Source organism: Harmonia axyridis, chromosome 4, assembly GCF_914767665.1.
Source record: "Harmonia axyridis chromosome 4, icHarAxyr1.1, whole genome shotgun sequence".
NCBI classification, from domain to species: domain Eukaryota; kingdom Metazoa; phylum Arthropoda; class Insecta; order Coleoptera; family Coccinellidae; genus Harmonia; species Harmonia axyridis.
This window is the reverse complement of record NC_059504.1, coordinates 29,264,161-29,282,751: the sequence shown is the minus strand read 5'-3', so window position 1 is coordinate 29,282,751 and position 18,591 is coordinate 29,264,161. Positions and strand designations below refer to the sequence as shown.

General features: G+C 32.1%; 1 protein-coding gene across 1 annotated transcript in view; it reads right to left on the bottom strand.

Annotated features, from left to right (window-relative positions):
* The window catches only part of LOC123678360 (LIM domain transcription factor LMO4-B), a 108,466-nt gene that overhangs the window by 75,561 nt on the left and 14,314 nt on the right, over nt 1–18,591 (bottom strand). The window lies entirely within an intron of this gene.

Here is an 18,591-nt window from a genome sequence, read left to right as displayed (position 1 = left end):
GCAGGGAATTAGTTCTCTTCAAAAAACTACTTGGAAAGATCAAATATTGCAATAATTATAAAGAATTCAAAAAATGTTTAATAAGTTATATTTATGAAGAATTTAATACTAGTGTGGATTACATTTATATTGTTTTCAATAGCCGAGTGCTAAATAAAGTTTTTTATAAATAAATAATAATAAACTGCTAATTTCCACAAAATTAATTTAAATTTTGTGGAAATTAGCAGTTTATTATTATTTATTTAAAATGAATTTCCATCAAGTGAAGAATCAATCAAATAAAGTTTATTATTTTGCGAAGGGTCACCATTCCGTATATATAATTCATTAACAACAATATAAAGATACTTCTGAAGCATTTTCATCGAAAATTCAAACATAATTGTGGCAAATTCTCTTTATCGAAGAAATATCCGCCGATATGGCAACAGCGCTTCATCTTGTCCTGGTAACTGCGACGCAATCTACTGGAACACGTACGGAATCGGCAAGATATTCTTCATTCGGAAATTTGAATGGTGTTTTGATGAGACCGAGTTAAAAACAATTTATTGCAGACCTAAATGGCGAGAGTGGATGCAATTCATTCTACGGACTTGTTGATGGTAGCATAGGGTGCAGAGAGCCCAATTCTCGAGTTTTTATATTCCCTCATAAAGCGAAAAATTACGTATCATTTTCGCGTGAGGAACGAGTGGATGTTTCCCAGATAACATGTACGAGTATTTTGAATAGGAAAGGCAACATTAGATTTCAATGAAGGAAAAGTCCTAAGGAAGATTTGAACAATTTCGAATAGACACCTTCAATTTATCCCGTAAGTAGTTATTTCATTGTAGAAATGAGATGGGAAATAATTGAAAAATAATTCGCATGAAATTAATACCACAATCGGTTGTTATATCTCATTGATTCTCCAGAAAATACATGTAATTTAAAGGTTAAATTAAGTATTACATTTTTGGAACATTTCAATTGTTGTAAGCTTCAAGATAAAATAAGGGTAAATAATAGTGAGCCATTACAGAATTTTATACGATATTATAAGAAATCAGGTTTCTCTAATTATGTGGCAAATCCGTTCATTCTACTATACCATATAGAATAAAATCGTGCAGGAATATCTCAATTTCTCACAGATAATATTTTTCATTATTATATATTGGTAGTCGGAACTCTCCTCTCACGGATTTATCTATTATCTGTCAAATTTCTGATACAGGAAACAGTTCTCAAACCAACATTGTTTAATACACAAATCCTTGAACAATATTCACGGAAATATTCTAAAAATAATAATATTGTACGATACTCGTACAGAAGGCTCATTTTAACACTCATCCATTCAAAAACTTGACACTTTGTGAACTTGACACATTTGGTGAAATGTGAACTCTATCTACTTGTATTATAGATAACTATCCCAAAAGATCTCCAGATCATAGTAGATAGAATTGAGTTTTTGATTCGTTTGTGGGAGATATTTCTGAAGAACTACTAAAATTATGCATAAACAATGTACGGTTTTTGGATCATGATCAATGCGAATCATTGAAATATTCATCAATATTCCCTAAAAATCAAGGGAATTTCCTTTCACGGCCATCATTCATGTCATTCTTTCTTGCCAATACAAGCCTCAAAATAAATAATGAGTACAATATCTTTTGAGAGATGGTAAAAAACGTTGAAATAATTCAAATGAATAAACTATTTTCCCAGAGTATCATTATTAATCAGTATCTCGTTAAGAGTGGTATGTTGGAAGATTTTTGGTCTTATTTATTTGAAGAAACATCAATAGTACCTAGTTATAGGCTTTTTCTGATTTTTTTTAAGAAATCATTTGTTAGAATCGTATTCGTTAACAGGAACCCCATGAGAACATTTGAATATTCTCGTCATAGTAAGCCGGTTGACGATTACTAAAAATAAAAAGGTCATTACCATGACCTTTCGACTTCAATAACCAAGCAAAACTCGTTGAAGATTGTCACGATTTCTTAGCCGAGTTTGAACGATTAGCGACTCAACAGTATCCAATTATCAACTCCTTTATTGCGACATTAAAATCGACAGTATAACCCATCGTAAAATTATAAGGCACTAACAAGTGTTCTAATGTTACCAACAACAGTTTCGATGGATTTATTTTTAGATGGAAAAGATCGACTTGAACGGATCGATTGGCAAGATAACAAATTCGAAGCTTTCTACAAATTCTGCACACTGAAAAGCACTTGTAAAATTCAATTTATTATATTGGAACCACTTCCGATAAAATTTAATTCGAAGAGAGATTGAGAATATGATTATTAATTACAGGAAAATAACTGTTGACATGCAATAATCGAGTAATGAATCAAAAACGACCATAATCCCTATATCGCATAGCCACTTGAAAATGAGAAAAGCACATATGTACGTTAAGTCAGAAACTTTTTTATTCGTAAATTGAACCCTTGTATAAACCATACAGTTAATTGGTTTCCAGAGGTGCCATTAACGCATTAATGAGCGAGCTCTCAAACGCTCTTAACTTGACGCTAGTGCTTACCAATTTTTTTCGATGTACTGCTTGAATTTTCTATGGTTATGACGACGCTAACAACACGAAATTTTACACGAAGCTTGAAATTGTTATTTGAGATCAACGATTTTCTATGATTCTGATTATTCAATAAAATGAAAAAGTAAAGATATCAATTTGCATCTAAATGCAAATTTTCATCTCCATGAAACCTGCAGTTTTGAAATTGAAAGGAATACAAAATGTTCGAAAGATCATATTTACGGAACCCCTTTTCGGATTCTGCCCATTAAAGAACTTAACAGTGGCTTTCGAGATCTGAACCTATTCTGAAATTTTGAAATTCCTATGTCCTTCCGTTCTTAAGTTATCATGTATACGGACTTGAGATTTCAAGCTGAGATCAGGAACCATAGAAAATTCAAGAAGAGTGTTGAAAAAAATATTGAATATTTTATTGATTACAAATCCGGGTTAAGATTTTGCGTATCTTTGTCGAATAATCAATCCCAACAAATATTTCGTGTTGATATCATTAACAGAACCATAGAAAATTAAGCAGAATATTGAAAAAAAAAAATTCCAATTTTGCTTCGATCTAGTTGAGATAACGTTAGTAAATAGAAAATAACAATTTTAGGCTTTATGTAAAATTTCGTGATGATTCTGGAATCCGAATTATAAAAATTCTGAGTAGAATATAAGATCCAAGAGAAAGCATTAAGGTGAAATTCGGAGCAATTTGGGAATGAAAGAACGAGCGCTTGATTTCGTTACGATGACAGTTAATATTATGTGATGCCGGCCGTAAACACTATTAGCGCCAATTGCACCATTCAAAAAATAAACATTGTTTTCATAATCAATGTGTAGTGTTAACCGATGTTTATAATTTATACCGATTGCACCGTTTGATAATTATCGATGTTTAACTAAACAGGAGATATGTTTGGCAACATTGCAAAATCTCGACGGTAATCATAGAGAAATCCGGAATTTCAATTTTCTAGTACAATGTTCTCTGCTCTTGTGGTGACAAAATTAACAAAAAATTTAAATTATTTTTATAAATTGTCATTAAATGATGATTCACGATCAGAATCTGAATCCATATTTCAGTTTTGAAATTCCTCACAAAACCAAACACAGAAACACACAATCATGTCCATAGAGAAATAATGTTTATGGTTATGTAATAAATCATGTTTCAAGGTTTTGAGTTGCGCAAAACCATAGACCTAATATCAAATTGATATTAGGTCTATGCGTAGAACCCTGTTTGAAACTAATCGGGAAGATAACTCTTGAATCGAATGGATTCTACTTTTAAGAACTAGAATAACGAATATAATATTTCAGAGACAACAGATCCGACGTGTACAAATTCATGTTGATCGCATCACTAGAATCATAGAAAATTCAAATAGAACATCGTAATAGTAATTTACGTAACAAGTCCGGAAAATGGGGTTTTTTTGGACGAATAGACAAAGCGTAAGCGAGTCCTGGAAGTCTGTGAGTCCAAAAAAACCATTTTCGGGCGTGTTGCGTACAATATTTTTTCGGCAACCATGTAAAATAACACTATCGCTGCTGTTTTCCATATTTTATTGCAATTGCGATCAAAAAACATACAAATTTTTGACAACTAATTTTATATGAACTGTCAGCCGTTATCTCGGTAGCTATGGATTCTATGATTCTTTTCCGGCCTAGTCCGGGAAGTACGTACTTTCCGGACTAGGCCGGGAAATGCTACTTTCTCAGAGAAAAAGCGTCCGGGAAGTGAGCACTTCCCGGACGGTTGCCGAAAAAAAATATTTCCGTAACAGCAGACTAGATTGAAATTGAGTTTGACAATTCGAATACTTACAAAATTTTGAGAAGATTGTTTTAACAGAACCTCTCATCTAGATAAACCGTGAAAAATAACATGCATAATAATTCTCATATATTAGATGAATATATGATATATGAATTATCATGATGTTATTTTGGCTGTAAATTCCTACTACGAATGAATGACGAGCGCTAAAAAGCTCTTGATGCGAATTCAGTGCTTTTGTCGTGTTTTTTTTTTCGTAGGTATTATTATTATTATTAGAACTCTTTATTGCATAAAAGGTTGTACAATAGTTTGTGCAAAAGGCGAGCATATCGCAAAGCGATGTCTTCCTGCCAACCTTTACAGAATAGTCTACAACTTAATGATATAACAGTTCGAGTTTTTCAAGTTCTATGTACACATACATAAAACAAATCATAACAAAAATTCAAATAACTCCTGACTGAATACTGGACGATGAGCAGGAAAGAGGAAGAGGGAGGGGGAAAAGAAGGGAGAGATACAACATCTGAAGAACTATTTCTAGGAAAAAAAAATATATAGATATATATATATATATATATATATATATATATATATATAAGGACTCGCATATTAAAGTTTGTACCGGCTAAATACCTTTTAAGACTAAGCCTAAACGAACTGAGAGAAGGCTTTCGGACTATCTCTGTTGGAACACGATTCCAAAATTGCGGAAACCGTACTGAGAAACTATTATAGGAAAAATTTGTGAGATGTGCAGGTATTCTCAAAGTGAAATTATCTAGTGCTCTTGTCTGACGATCGGCATCTCCAAGAAACCTCAGATTGCAACATAAATAAGTAGGTTCCCGCGATTCCAGAACCCTATATCCCAAGAGCAGCGTGTGCCAAATGCGGCGTTGTTTCATGGTCAACAAATTTAGGTCTTGTTTAAGCTGACTAACGTGATCGAACTTTCTTAAATTATAGACAAATTTAACTCCAGCATTCTGCAAGCGCTCCAGTTTGTTCAACTGATTCATTGTAAGACCCATATAAGCCACATCGGCATAGTCAAGTATGGGGAGTAAAAGTGAAAAGTAAAGGTTTTTTCTAGTTGGGAATGGCAAAAAGTTTTTTAGGAGACGGAGTTGAAGCAAGCAATAAAAGAATTTTTTACTCAAGGTGGCAATTTGCGTATCCCAAGAGAGTGTTTGATCCATAGTCAGTCCCAGATTTCTGACACTTGAAGAATAGGGAATCTTCACACCGTTGAGGATGATCTGATGTTATTTCTTTTTTGATGAGATGAAGATACTACATCTATTTATATGTATAAAGATTCTGAAGTTCAAAGTCGTCTACTTGATGATGGCAATCTAATATGAATATCAAAATATGACATAATCGTTCCAAATTCTTCATTATATGATATATATTTTTGAAATATACTTTTTTGTCTAGAAATATAATTTCAACAGGAAAAATATTGAAGCCAACCAAAAAAAAAATAAATTTTCCAATAGGGATGTTGCGCCCAATAATAAAATCAAATTAATTTAGGTTTTCCACATTAGAAACCGTTTTTAAAATACTGAAATAGATTTTCATTATCTTATTTCTCGAATTCAATTAAATTGATTTAAATTGTGTTAATTCTTATCGATTAGCACGTGTAATTTGACGTCATAGCACTAAAACGTTTAGGACATAGACAAACTAATCTTATCTAGAAGTAGTTCATTTATGGTTTAGAACGTCAGATGATATAATCAAACCGACTTGACTGTCAATATCAGCAGATATCAGTTCAGTTTGACAGACCATAGTAATAGTTACTTTGTCTATGGTGGTGACTCCATTATGCAGTGACGTCGCCATAATACCGTGACAGAATGGAGCGTTTCAGCGGGAATTTTGAAAACTTTTTTTTATTTACATACTTTTTATTGGTACTTTCAATATTTTTTCATGAAAATATTTTTTTCGTGTTTATATAGGGCAATTTCAACATTTATGCAACATCCCTATTATGTATCAACAAATAAGTCAGTTTCGGAATTGTATTTTTTCAGTACAATTCCTTTTTCCTCATCATTGTTTTATAATTCAAAAAATTTACTGAGCTTATAATCTCATAACTTCATTTCAGTAACTTACATTTGAGAACAACATAGGCTAACTGAAGGAATAATATATTTACAGAGGTAGCAATCTAAACAGATGAAGTCATAGATATTCTTTCTTTCTGTGAAATGAATATGCAAATCATCATTTACAATTGAAATAACAATTTTCAAGAATTCAATATATGATAACTTCAAATTATACAGTTCGAAAGAGTCTACCTGATCAGGGCAATCTAATATAAATATCAAAATTATGATCATTGTGCCTATATTTTTGAAATATACTTTTTTGTCTTGAAATGCAATTTCAACATGACAAATATTCTGATGTTCTGATTACGTATGCACGAGAGTCATACGCAAACATAAATATTATGTGCATATTATTTGTGAACGCTTTCAAGTGAGACAAATATTTTTTCTTATGTATTTAAATTATATCTTGAATTATGGTTTACGATCTTTGTGAAGCATATGAGTACCTCCGAGCTCCCGAGTCCTGCACGTGAGTTATACGTAAACATAAATATTATGTTGATTTGTGAACGCTTTCATGTAGGTGAGACGGATTCTTATACTTTTAAATCAATTTTGAGTTATGTTTTACGTTCGTTGTGAATCACATGAGTATCTTTGAGTTCTCGAGTACTGCACGCGATTCTTACCCAAACATAATTATTATTTTGTGTTAGGAAACGCTTTCATGTGAGACGGATGTTTCTTCTTATATGTATGTTTAAATTCAGTGTGTATGTTCTTCATTCACTGTGAATCACATGAGTAAACGAGTTCCAGAGTATTTAACGTGAGTCTTATGCAAACATAAATATTATGTTGTGCCGTGTGAAAACTTTCTTGTAAGAAGGTTATTTCTTCTTATATGTATGTTCAAATTAAGTGTGTATATTCTATGTTCATTGTGAATCACATGAGTACACGAGTTCACGAGTACTGTATGTGAGTCTTACGCAAACATAAATATTATGTTGTGTTGTGTTTCTTCTTATTTATGGACGTTTGAATGAGTTTATAAGTTATGTTTTACGTTCATTGTGAATCACATGAGTACCTATGAGTTCTAGAGTTCTGCACGTGAGTCTTACGTAAACATAAATTATATGTTGTGTTGTGTGAACACTTTCATGTAAAACAGATATTTCTTCTTATATATACGTTTAAATGAGTTTATGAGTTCTGTTTTACGTTCATTATGGATAACATGAGTAGCTACGAGTTCCCAAGCACTACTGTTACCTTCAAGTTTGAAGTCTTATCCAATTCGCCAGCGTCGAGAACAAAAGACGAGCACGTCCGTCGCATCTCACCGTCATTTTCGGCCTCATTATAAACACAATCCCCGTCTCATGTTCGATTTGCAAGTTTTAAGTAAAACCGGCCGCATTCTTCAATAAAGACTACCTATAGCGCTTTTTCCTTCCCCCACATAATAGGCAAGCGGAGGTATTATGGCTCTTGCACCGCCGTCGTCGACCTTAACAACAGCCAGACCGGTTTTCTCTAAAACTCCGCTTTACCTCTGACCAAAACTACGCTGGCTCCGCTATCCAGCGCGCCGCCGGTCTTCGAAATATTTGTGTGCATTTAGGATGAATCAGATGGAGAGATAAAATGTTTGGTATCGTGTTATCTCGGAGACGATTAAGAGGCCTTAGGTGAACGCTGGTTACTGGGGTCGTCCTTGGTATTTACGGAGACCTGTGCCCTTGAATATTAGGCGTATAATTAGTGAAAACAATTTCGTTGCAAAGGGTTTTGAAATTTTAAAAATTATTGAAAATTATGAGAACGATGAAATACATAAATATAAAATGAGGTGAAAAATTAATTACTATATTAAAAATTAGCTTCATTACATCATGAGAGCATCGGGAAGGTACTATTAGTGAGGACAAATGTAGGTATAGGATGTTCCAAATTCGATGCTCACTGTGAGCATATCGAGAACTATAACTCTTAGAGAAAAAAAAATTTCAAAGATATCCGATCTCTTTTTTCGAAACAATGATATATCAGAATGCAGATAGTAGATCTTGATTCGTTTACGAGTTATAGGATATTTCTGAAAAATGACTGTTTCAAATATTTCGATTTATCTTGGTTTCTGTTCAAGATATTCCAAATTCTATTGTTATTCATCATCATAATTGTCATATTGAAAATTCTTTTGGGAATCTTATGTATTGTACCTCAAAGCCAGAAATTCGACATCACTTTAATGCAGTAATATTCTATTCATTAAAAATTTAACCCTTTTTTCTTTGAAATTCATTGATCACATTCTCGGGATAGTAGGATTCGATCAAGATGCAAGATCGCATTTGGATGTAAAATAATAATTGCAAGTTTCCTGCAAAATTTCATGTGGATTATAAAACCAGAATCAATGAAAATTCAAGAAGAAAATTGAACAAATATTTCAGTGACCACAAAACCGACAGAATTGAGATTTCGGGTTTTATGAACTAAAAATTTCAAATTTCTTGCAAAATTTCAATCACAGCATCCGAACCATCCGAAAATTTACGAAGGATATTGAAAAAGAAATACCCATAGAGTAATAAACATGGATAGAGGGAGTATACGCAATTTTTACAAGTCCCCAACATGGTGAGATTACGGATTGTGATATATTTTCAAATTCACTATTTTTCTATATCATTATGAATGTATATTATATTGAATGAAATATATTTATTTGAGAGATTTCCGATTAAATATGCAAATTTGAATATTTGTAATCCGATATTTCTCCTAATTGTCGAATTTATAGTATGCAGAATATTTATTATTTTCTGTATCAACCTGCTGAAATCCAAGGTTTGGCAACTATTGCTCTCTTAGTGTGATCCGTTGTTTCACGTCGTTTGGCGCGCTTGAAGTTTGTTTTCCGAATTTCTGATATTATTATTATTATTATTAAACAAAGATTAAAGTTTAGGCAATGCCTATAAACTCTGTGATATATTTAGGTATTTAATTCAATATATTTTGAGTTAATATGAAACCTTGATTCACTATTGAAAAGAAGTGCGTTCTTTGTGGAGAAAATCGTGAATTGAGTGAAATATCGTATCACTGATATGTTTTCATTTCCGCGCGCTTCATGTCAAATTTGATAGTTCATGTTGGAGACAATATTTGCCTGCTGAAAATGACATAATGCTCCCTCTATCTATGTTTATTACTCCGAGGTAGAAGCCATGCTGGATAACAACTGACAATTGTGACTTTCATGCAAAAATATCGAATAGTTTCCCAAAAAAAAAAGAAACTAGACTGAGAAAAATCTACTTTTCAACGATTTTTAGGAGACTTTCGTTTTTAAACAAGTAGTATGTATATCAATACCCTCGAAGGCCATGTGAAGTAAAACTACTCAAAATATCCTGACTAAACTGACTACTCTAGGAATAGAAAGATAGTTATAGTCTGGAAACTTTATGTAGCATACAAAAAAATGCAATTATTCATAGACAACTAGGTCTGTCTTGTTTTAAATTCCTCGTGTTCTTTGGCAAGCTGTTCCTCTGATAAATATACATCGTTTTGTACACTCTGCTAATGAACATATAAATACAATTTCTGAACACTTCGAATGAAATTTAATTCTGAGAATGTTGCCAAGAAACAATTCATGGAATTGCATGCATTTTGGACGTATGAAGGGCGAGTATAATTTAAAAAACTATATTAGATAGGCGAATATACCTTTTGGTACAAACAGTACAAATTAACTCAAAATAAATATGTAGTTTTAAACATTCGAACATAACTCTAAACTTTATGGACGCACGGTATATTAACTCAAACTCAGCTCTCACCAAACGTCAATTAATAAGAAACAAATTCATTTGTTGTGAGTTGTGAATCAGAATGACGTGATGGTCAAGACAAGCTATGGACTTCCTCATGGCCTACTGCGAGCTCGTATTTTTCCCCGTACAAGGTTTTTCGGGAATTTGTGAAAGAAGTTGAGAGTTGTTATTTATTATTTTATGCTACTCAAATGCACAATATAACCCCCTATTAATTTTCTTATTTTTATATATAGTTTTTTTGTACAAATGTTGCAGTATGTCTGGCAGAATTACATTGCGACAATTCATTATGAAAGTTTCGTCCCATCTGTTGAACACGATTTCCGTTTTGGAACCAAACTTGACCTCGAGTTCTTCGGAGTTAAACACCGGCCGCATCTGCTCTCATCTACACGTTTAATGATGGTTTCTTTTCATTGCGTGGGCGAACACAGTCGATTCTCCGACGATAAAGAACCGTATTCCCAAAAAACACATTCAATTGTATATATGTGAATGTAATCAGTTGGTTGCCATCAAAATTATTAGTAATTTCCTGGCTATATTTCTCTGGATCCCCCCCTCACATCGATGGATTTGTACTCAACTGGAACTGATAACGATGTTGCCAACTATGTGGAATTTTCGCTTGAAACAAATTTTATTCACGAAATCAAGTAGCTTTTAAATCTCATTTCTTTAGGGCTGGGACAAATTCGAGTAGGATTTATGTATGTCTGCACGATTTTATTAAAGGTTCATAGAAATTCGGAAGAGTTAACAGATATGAAATTTTATACCTTGTTCGATTCTATGCTGGCAAGATTTTCTAAAAGAAATTTTGTTTCGATATTTGTTATAATAAACTTGTGAAATCATTAGAGAAAAAAGATTATTTATCCCTCCCACTGAATTGAGAACATTTAGAATCTAGAGCAAATTTTACACTAATATTTCGTTCTGTATCAAAGAATAACTCAATTATTATAGAAAAATTGATACTTAAATGAATATTATTCAAGGGTGTTTAATTCAGGGATTTTTCATGAGAAATTCGAATGAAATTTTCCAAAAATGTTTACTTCAAAACTATTGGATCTAGAAGTTAACTTTTAAAAAATATTGTATTTGGTATCATCTAAATCTTAAATCTTCATCTTAAATAGGTACACACCGGTACACTTTTGGTTCGATGTGTCAATTGAAATTAATGTAAAGACTTTTGCGATTCAAAACATTAATTTATCGTTGAACAACGGTGAAATATGAATATATATTGCAATAAATACAAAGAGAAAATGTTCAGAAAAGACGAAGCAACATCTGCGTGTTCGTAAACATTCTCATCTGTCAATGAATCATTTTAGAGGATGTTCTGAATAAAACCTTACTTTTCATTAATTTTTTTCAACCTTGTATATTACAAATGACAAAGTAACGGCATCAAGGAACAATTAAAAAAAGTGCTAATATCGGCCGAAGGGTTCAAGAGAAAATGATTCACACTTTTTAGATTTTACATAATCGAAATTGTGAAGATTTCAGTTTATAATTGGCAATAATGAACTAAATATAAATACAGTGTGTTCCTAAATTGGAGATACAAAGGAAAATGGGAGATTTCTTGTAATTAATAATTTTAAGAAAAAAAGTTCTATACCTACACATAAGATGCAGGGTGTTTCTTGTAGTCTTACTTTAAATGAAGTTATGATTCCAACATAACATGCCAATATAACTAGAATAGCTAACCAAACATGCTTCAAGATCACTCATTCTTGTAGATATAGATAAAGGGAATTGTTGCATATCAAAAGGTATAGGTATTATTGGATATCGAGAATCAAACATTAAAAGACTGTTTTTCTATTCATCCCTTCATTAAATCCCAAATATATGGGTGTTCACGCTTCCGAAACGCCTTGGACAGGGGAATTCGGAAATGGGTATTGGCAACACTGACTCCGACGAGCAACAAGCGACTTCGCTGGTGAGCGAAACGAAGAACACTCACCTTAAGCGATTTATTCGTGATATCCACCGTATTTATTGGGCCTGAATACTTCACAGCTTCTCTACCAGGCCGTTTATTTTGCCATTTTTTATCCTTCCATATAGGTGAAAAAATCGAATAACTCGGGTGAATGTGAGCATTGCGGATAATTAATTTTGCAGTTGATGCTTATTGGCCATTTCAAAGGCGGATTAGCGGTTAAATTTATGTATAATAGAAAATATGTCCCATGAAATTGCTGCAGGGGATTTTATTTCCGGTTTTTCCATGTAGCACTGTCGGCGAATATAATTGGAAATGGATGAATTTCGTCCACTTATAATTAACATGAGAAAGTTTCACTAGAATGAACGATAGACCAGTGAAGTCATAAAATATTTTTGATATTATTCTCATTCGGGCTTGGGACAAACAAAATTCACCACTTTTGTGAATAAAAATCACATGTTTTGCTCATGTCCAGTTTATTTGAGCAATTTTTCTCTCTTATGGCTTCACTCGTAGTTTATTTGTGTGGGTTCGATTGAACAGGTTTAACATATTTATTTCTAAGACTTGTCATTAATCTTTATCATAATAGGTACCAACGTACTCCGAAAAAACCTGATATAATTAATTTATTCAAAATAAAATAGGTTCAACAGTTATTTAATTAAGTGGTTATTTAATGAGAGCGATTAAATCATCAAATCATCAAATTCATTCGTCAAACCTCATTCCAAATGGATTCGAGAAATTCTCCATTGAAGAATACCTATTTTATAAAAATGGAGTTACAAATTTGACATATCTAAGTAATGATCAATGTTCATTTCTGATACTTACTACATAAAATAGAATTAAAAGAGGCATCAGATGGACTATTAGGCATGTGGTATTTTATGTGTTTCTCTCAAGTTTATACAGGGTGATTCATCGGGGTGGTCTATTAGACGTTTATGGAAAACTAATCATAATTTTCAGCTGAAAATTTGCATATTGGGGTTTGAGACAATGATCATTCTCCCTAAAATATTTTCAGATCTCTACAACTTCCGGTTATACCGGAAACAAATTACTACCTCCTTATTTCGAATGGCACACCCAGTATATTATTGCATCATTAGATAGCTTCTTTGATGGCAATTTCGGCAATATGCCATACCTTGGAAAAAACTCAACGGTTCATGAGTTATTGGGATTCTCATGAAAAAAATGGTGGCGATGAGGACTCACATTTTTTTTAATATTACCCCAGAAAGAGCTTTTTCCAAAAATAATTTTTTTTTCGATTCCGCAAATACGTCGTATTATTAAACTGTTTGCGGTTTGGCCAAAAATGTACAGCGTGTTTATAAGAGGATCATGAACTTGGACAACAAATTAGAACCTATATTTTTTATTATTTCAGTCTATACTACGTCCAAAAATAGTGGGGGTTACTTAAGCAAACCCTATACCTAAAATGAATACTTCAAGAGTTACCGAGGAAGAACTTTAAATGAGGAAAAACCGCTATTTATAACTGTGTAGAGTAGTCTGCGATTTCCGAAAAACACAGAAAAAAACTAAAATTCGATGTTTTCATAAATAAATTTGACATATCAAGAATTGTAATGAATTATTCGTAATTGAAAATTGTATTGGTTTATGGATTTCTCAACAATCCCAACGAAAAATTAATTAAAATTCATGAAATGTAAAATTTAGTTATCCATGCAAACATCGAATTTTAGTTTTTTAGTTTTAAGTTGTTTTCCGAAAGTAACAGACAGTTATAAATTGCGGTTTTTCCTCATTTGAAGTTCTTCCCCGATAACTCTTGAAGTATTCATTTTAGGTATAGGGTTTGCTTAAGTAACCCCCACTATTTTTGTACGTAGAATCGACTAAAATAATAAAAAATATAGGTTCTAATTTGAAAATCTTGAGTTTCGATGAATTTGAGTTGTCCAAGTTCATAATCCTCTTATAAACACCCTGTACATTTTTGGCCCAAGCCGAGAACAGTCTTATAATACTACGTATTAGCGGAATCGAAAAAGAAAAATTTTTTTTCGAAAAAAGCTTTTTCTGCTGAAATATTCAAAAAAATGTGAGTCCCCATCGCCACCTTTTTTTTCATAAGAATTCCAATAACTCATGAACCGTTGAATTTTAACCCAAAGTATGGCATATTGCCGAAATTGCCATCAAAAAAGCTATCTAATGATGCAATAATATACTGGGTGTGCCATTTGAAATAACGAAGTAGTAGTCTGTTTCGGTATAACCGGAAGTTGTAGAGATCTGAAAATATTTTAGGGAGAAAGATCATTGTCCCAAACCCCAATATGCAAATTTTCAGCTCAAAATTATGATTAGTTTTCCATAAAAGTCTAATAGGCCATCCCGGTGAATCACCCTGTAGAATGTATTCTATACATTTATGCAATGACAATCATGCATTATCAGAAAATCTTTCATTACTGAGGGTCATCAAGCGCCGATTTCATGTACCAACATTAGACTCACTTCAGAAGTTAGGGGTAAATTTGTAATTCAAAAATAAATTGTGGAAATTAATTTATATAAAAAGGTTCACAACATCAAAAATATGGATTCTATGAAATACCTACATTGATAGTTCTGATTCAGTCGATTTTTTTTTCCTTGAATCATTTGATAGTTGTATCATTGGAATTTTGTTTAGAAGTAAAAGAACTGAAAACATTCTGAAAACATATGAGAAAATAAAATTATTTAATTTTTTTATTATTGCTAATGATAAACCTATACCTTTCAAAATCACCTCACATTAGTTGTAAACAAGATTTTTCAGAATTTTTACAATATATTACGAAAATATTTACAATTTATTGTCTTCCAATTTTATAAATGTAACTTAAAATCAATGTTTCAATTTAAAAACCATGTGTTCCCACCATCTTTTCTGATTTTGATAAAAATCTGTACATTTCAGGATGATATTATTTCAAATTTATATCCGATTCAACTCATTTTATTTTTATCAGATGTATAGTTCAAGATCTAGCAAAATCAAGAAATCGTTAATCGAGTTGGTGAAGGTCGTGCATTCTGACAGTGCGAAGGTTGAAAAAAATTAGATTATCGAAATAGAACCGAATTGGCTAATTTAGAGATAACTTCTGCACAAGACCGGAAATGAGAATTCGATAAAAAATATGAAAGAAATCTTTGTTTCTAGAACTCGATTAACACTGACAGCTTTGTCATTTTAGGTTTTACGGTCGGATATTCAAATCAGTCGGTAGTATAGAAAAGACAAAGCACATTATTATTGTATGATATTCTACCATGGTGTAACATTCAGTGAAAGAGGTAATGCATTATATAAAATACTTCATAGCAAATTTTTTCAACAAACTATTACAAACCATTTGTAATAATAACAGTCATGAGAAATACAACATATCTTCAATTAAAGGAAAAATAATCACAAAAATTATTTCTAATGGACATAAAATATTTCCATGTTTTACGGTTTGCTTACTAGTCATCTTTCTAATTTATCTATCTTCAATATTCCCCAAATTGCAGTATTTGCAATCTTCTTAGGTATGTATCATAGCTACAATTTCATAATATTAGCATTGTATCAATATCTCCTAAATTACACATTACCATGTTGAAAAAAATATAAAATCAATTTTTAAACACAAGATTTTTTGCATTTCATCAAATACTCCCATTAATTTTCGAGAAATGCTCTCTCTGTACGGCGTATCGACAGATTTTTTTGTCTAATAATTGCAATTGTAATAATAATAATAAATAATTACCTTCCCCTAAAATCAACTTGGTAAAAACGAAAATTAGTGGCCTTATTACAGTTTTTATTAACTGCTTCAAATAATCACAATACCACTTTGATTTATTAGCTAATCAACAAAGCAGTATCTGCTATCACATGATAATTAATTAGTTTATCGCTAAATTCATGTTACTTCATTTTTGAATTTTTTATTGCGCCGGGTGTATTAATCAAACGAGAATTATAGACATAATTATTTCAATAACGACTATAACAGGACAAGCCCATACTTTCATATTGCAGTTCTTGCGTCTATACGGGGAAATAATTATATTTCAAAGGAAAGATCTGTCTGGAGGCTGATTAATTCATCTGGTTCACGTGATAATAAAACGACCGACCTCAAATTGTTCTCGATCTGTTCATAGATAATGTCAATCATTGATTTTTGAGCGCTCGTTCCCAAACAGAGCGTACATAATCATTTCGTCGAGATGTCTATATTTTTCGAATATGAGTCGGAAATAGTTTTAAATGGTTAGAGACACATAAGTGTTTTGTAGTTTGAGACTATTGACAAATCCTGGGTCAAATTCGATACTGTCCGTCCAGCAGGCCATGAACACGATGGGATAAACCTAGAAACTTGAAATTTTCAGGATAGGTTTAGAACTGGGTTGTCAGTTAAGTTCGAATAGCCAAAATCCGACTAAGTGTTCCGTAAGTATGTTCCTTCGAATATTGAAAAAATTAATATTTCAGTGAAAGTAGATGCGACTAAACTTATTTATTGTGTATATGTAGATATGACGATCGCATCAGCAGATCCATATATAAAACACGAGCAGAATTAAAAAAAAACAGACAATATTTCAGTAACAACAGATACGACTAGCTTGAAATTCATTTTAAAAATGTTCATGCCAAATTTTAATGGGATCCTATATTGATAAACTAACCGACAACAATGACATTCTAACTATTTCTAATTTTTCTGTTAATTCATTGATATCGAATGAAAAATATGGAAATTGGTACACTCAAATAATTCCCTAATTGAACTTCTCTACTGAGATAATATGACGCCAACCTGCTGCGAAATATTTTCTTCTCATACCCAAACAAATACTTCAGAGAAAGTAGAATCGACTAAGCTTATTAAGTGTATATGCATATGTAGATATAATAACAATTCCAAACTTTATGCAAAATTTTATGACGATCGCATCAGCAGAGCCATATATAAAACACAAGCAGAATATAGAAAGAAAAGACAATATGGTAGGTTCCAGACTGCTGCTGATAAGGCTGCATTCATGGGTCCTCTCAAGAAGGATAGGATCAGAGAAGAAGAGAAGGCTGCTGCTGCCTCAGCTGCTAGGTCTTAATTTAATGACATATATCAAATATATGATATGAAAAGACAATATTTCAGTAACAACAGACTAGTTTGAAATTCAGTTTTAAAAATATTATTAAAAAAAAACCGAATGTTCATGCCAAATTTTAATATAATCCTTAATTGATGAACTAACCGACAACAATGACATTATAATAAATCACATTTCATCTTCAGTCACCTCCAATGTCGAGACGCTGTATACGGTTAATAGCTGAAATTTTCTAATTTTTTTGACACAGTATCATAGGCCTCCATTAGGAGTACCTACAGTCTCAAATTCCATTCTTAGAAATACACAGAGAGTACCAAAAAAGTGTAAAGGAGCAAATATATGTTTTTTTATGGAACACATTGTTATTCAGATGGTATGGAACGGAATGAAATAAATGATCCCAAGTTTGTCATATACTTGATATTAACCTTTTTGGAGATATGTATTTCGATTTTTCATGAATTGAAGGGTATTTTAAAAAAATTATTAACTTCGAATTGAGTGAGTTTATTTGATTGAGATTTAGAAAGTGAATATTAGTAGAACGGAGGTTAGTGGTGACGTTTTGGTTATCATTGAAAACTCTACTGGGTCTTCAAAATGAGACGATTCATTGATGTCTTATTCAAACGTTAATATAAAGGGATTATTCCGAATGGTGCACTCTGTATTTTATTTTTTTTTGTATCAAATTTTATTATTTTCAAAAAATTCTCTACCAGATGAAAAAATGAAAAATAGGGTGTGCCATTTGTAATAAACATGTTTACGTCTGAATAAGTCATCAATGAATCGTCTCATTTTGAAAACTCTGTAGAGTTCGCAATGATTATCAAAAAGTCACTAATTCTTCTAGATTTCACTTTCAAAATCTCATTCAAATAACAAAGTTATATTAGGTTTGATCCAAAGACCTTTCGATTAATGAAAAATCGAAATATCTTCATCGTCCTAATTCTGATCGAATTAGATATGCTTTTTCAATGAGATACACAGTAGTATATTTGGCCCCTCTAAAATTCAACTCGTAACGTTATTTCACACACCTGACTTATCTAACGACCTAATGAACTGTGGAAAGGGAAGTGAATAGTGAAGAGCTATTAGCAGTTAAACTTAGTGTCACTTTCAGCAGGGCTCTC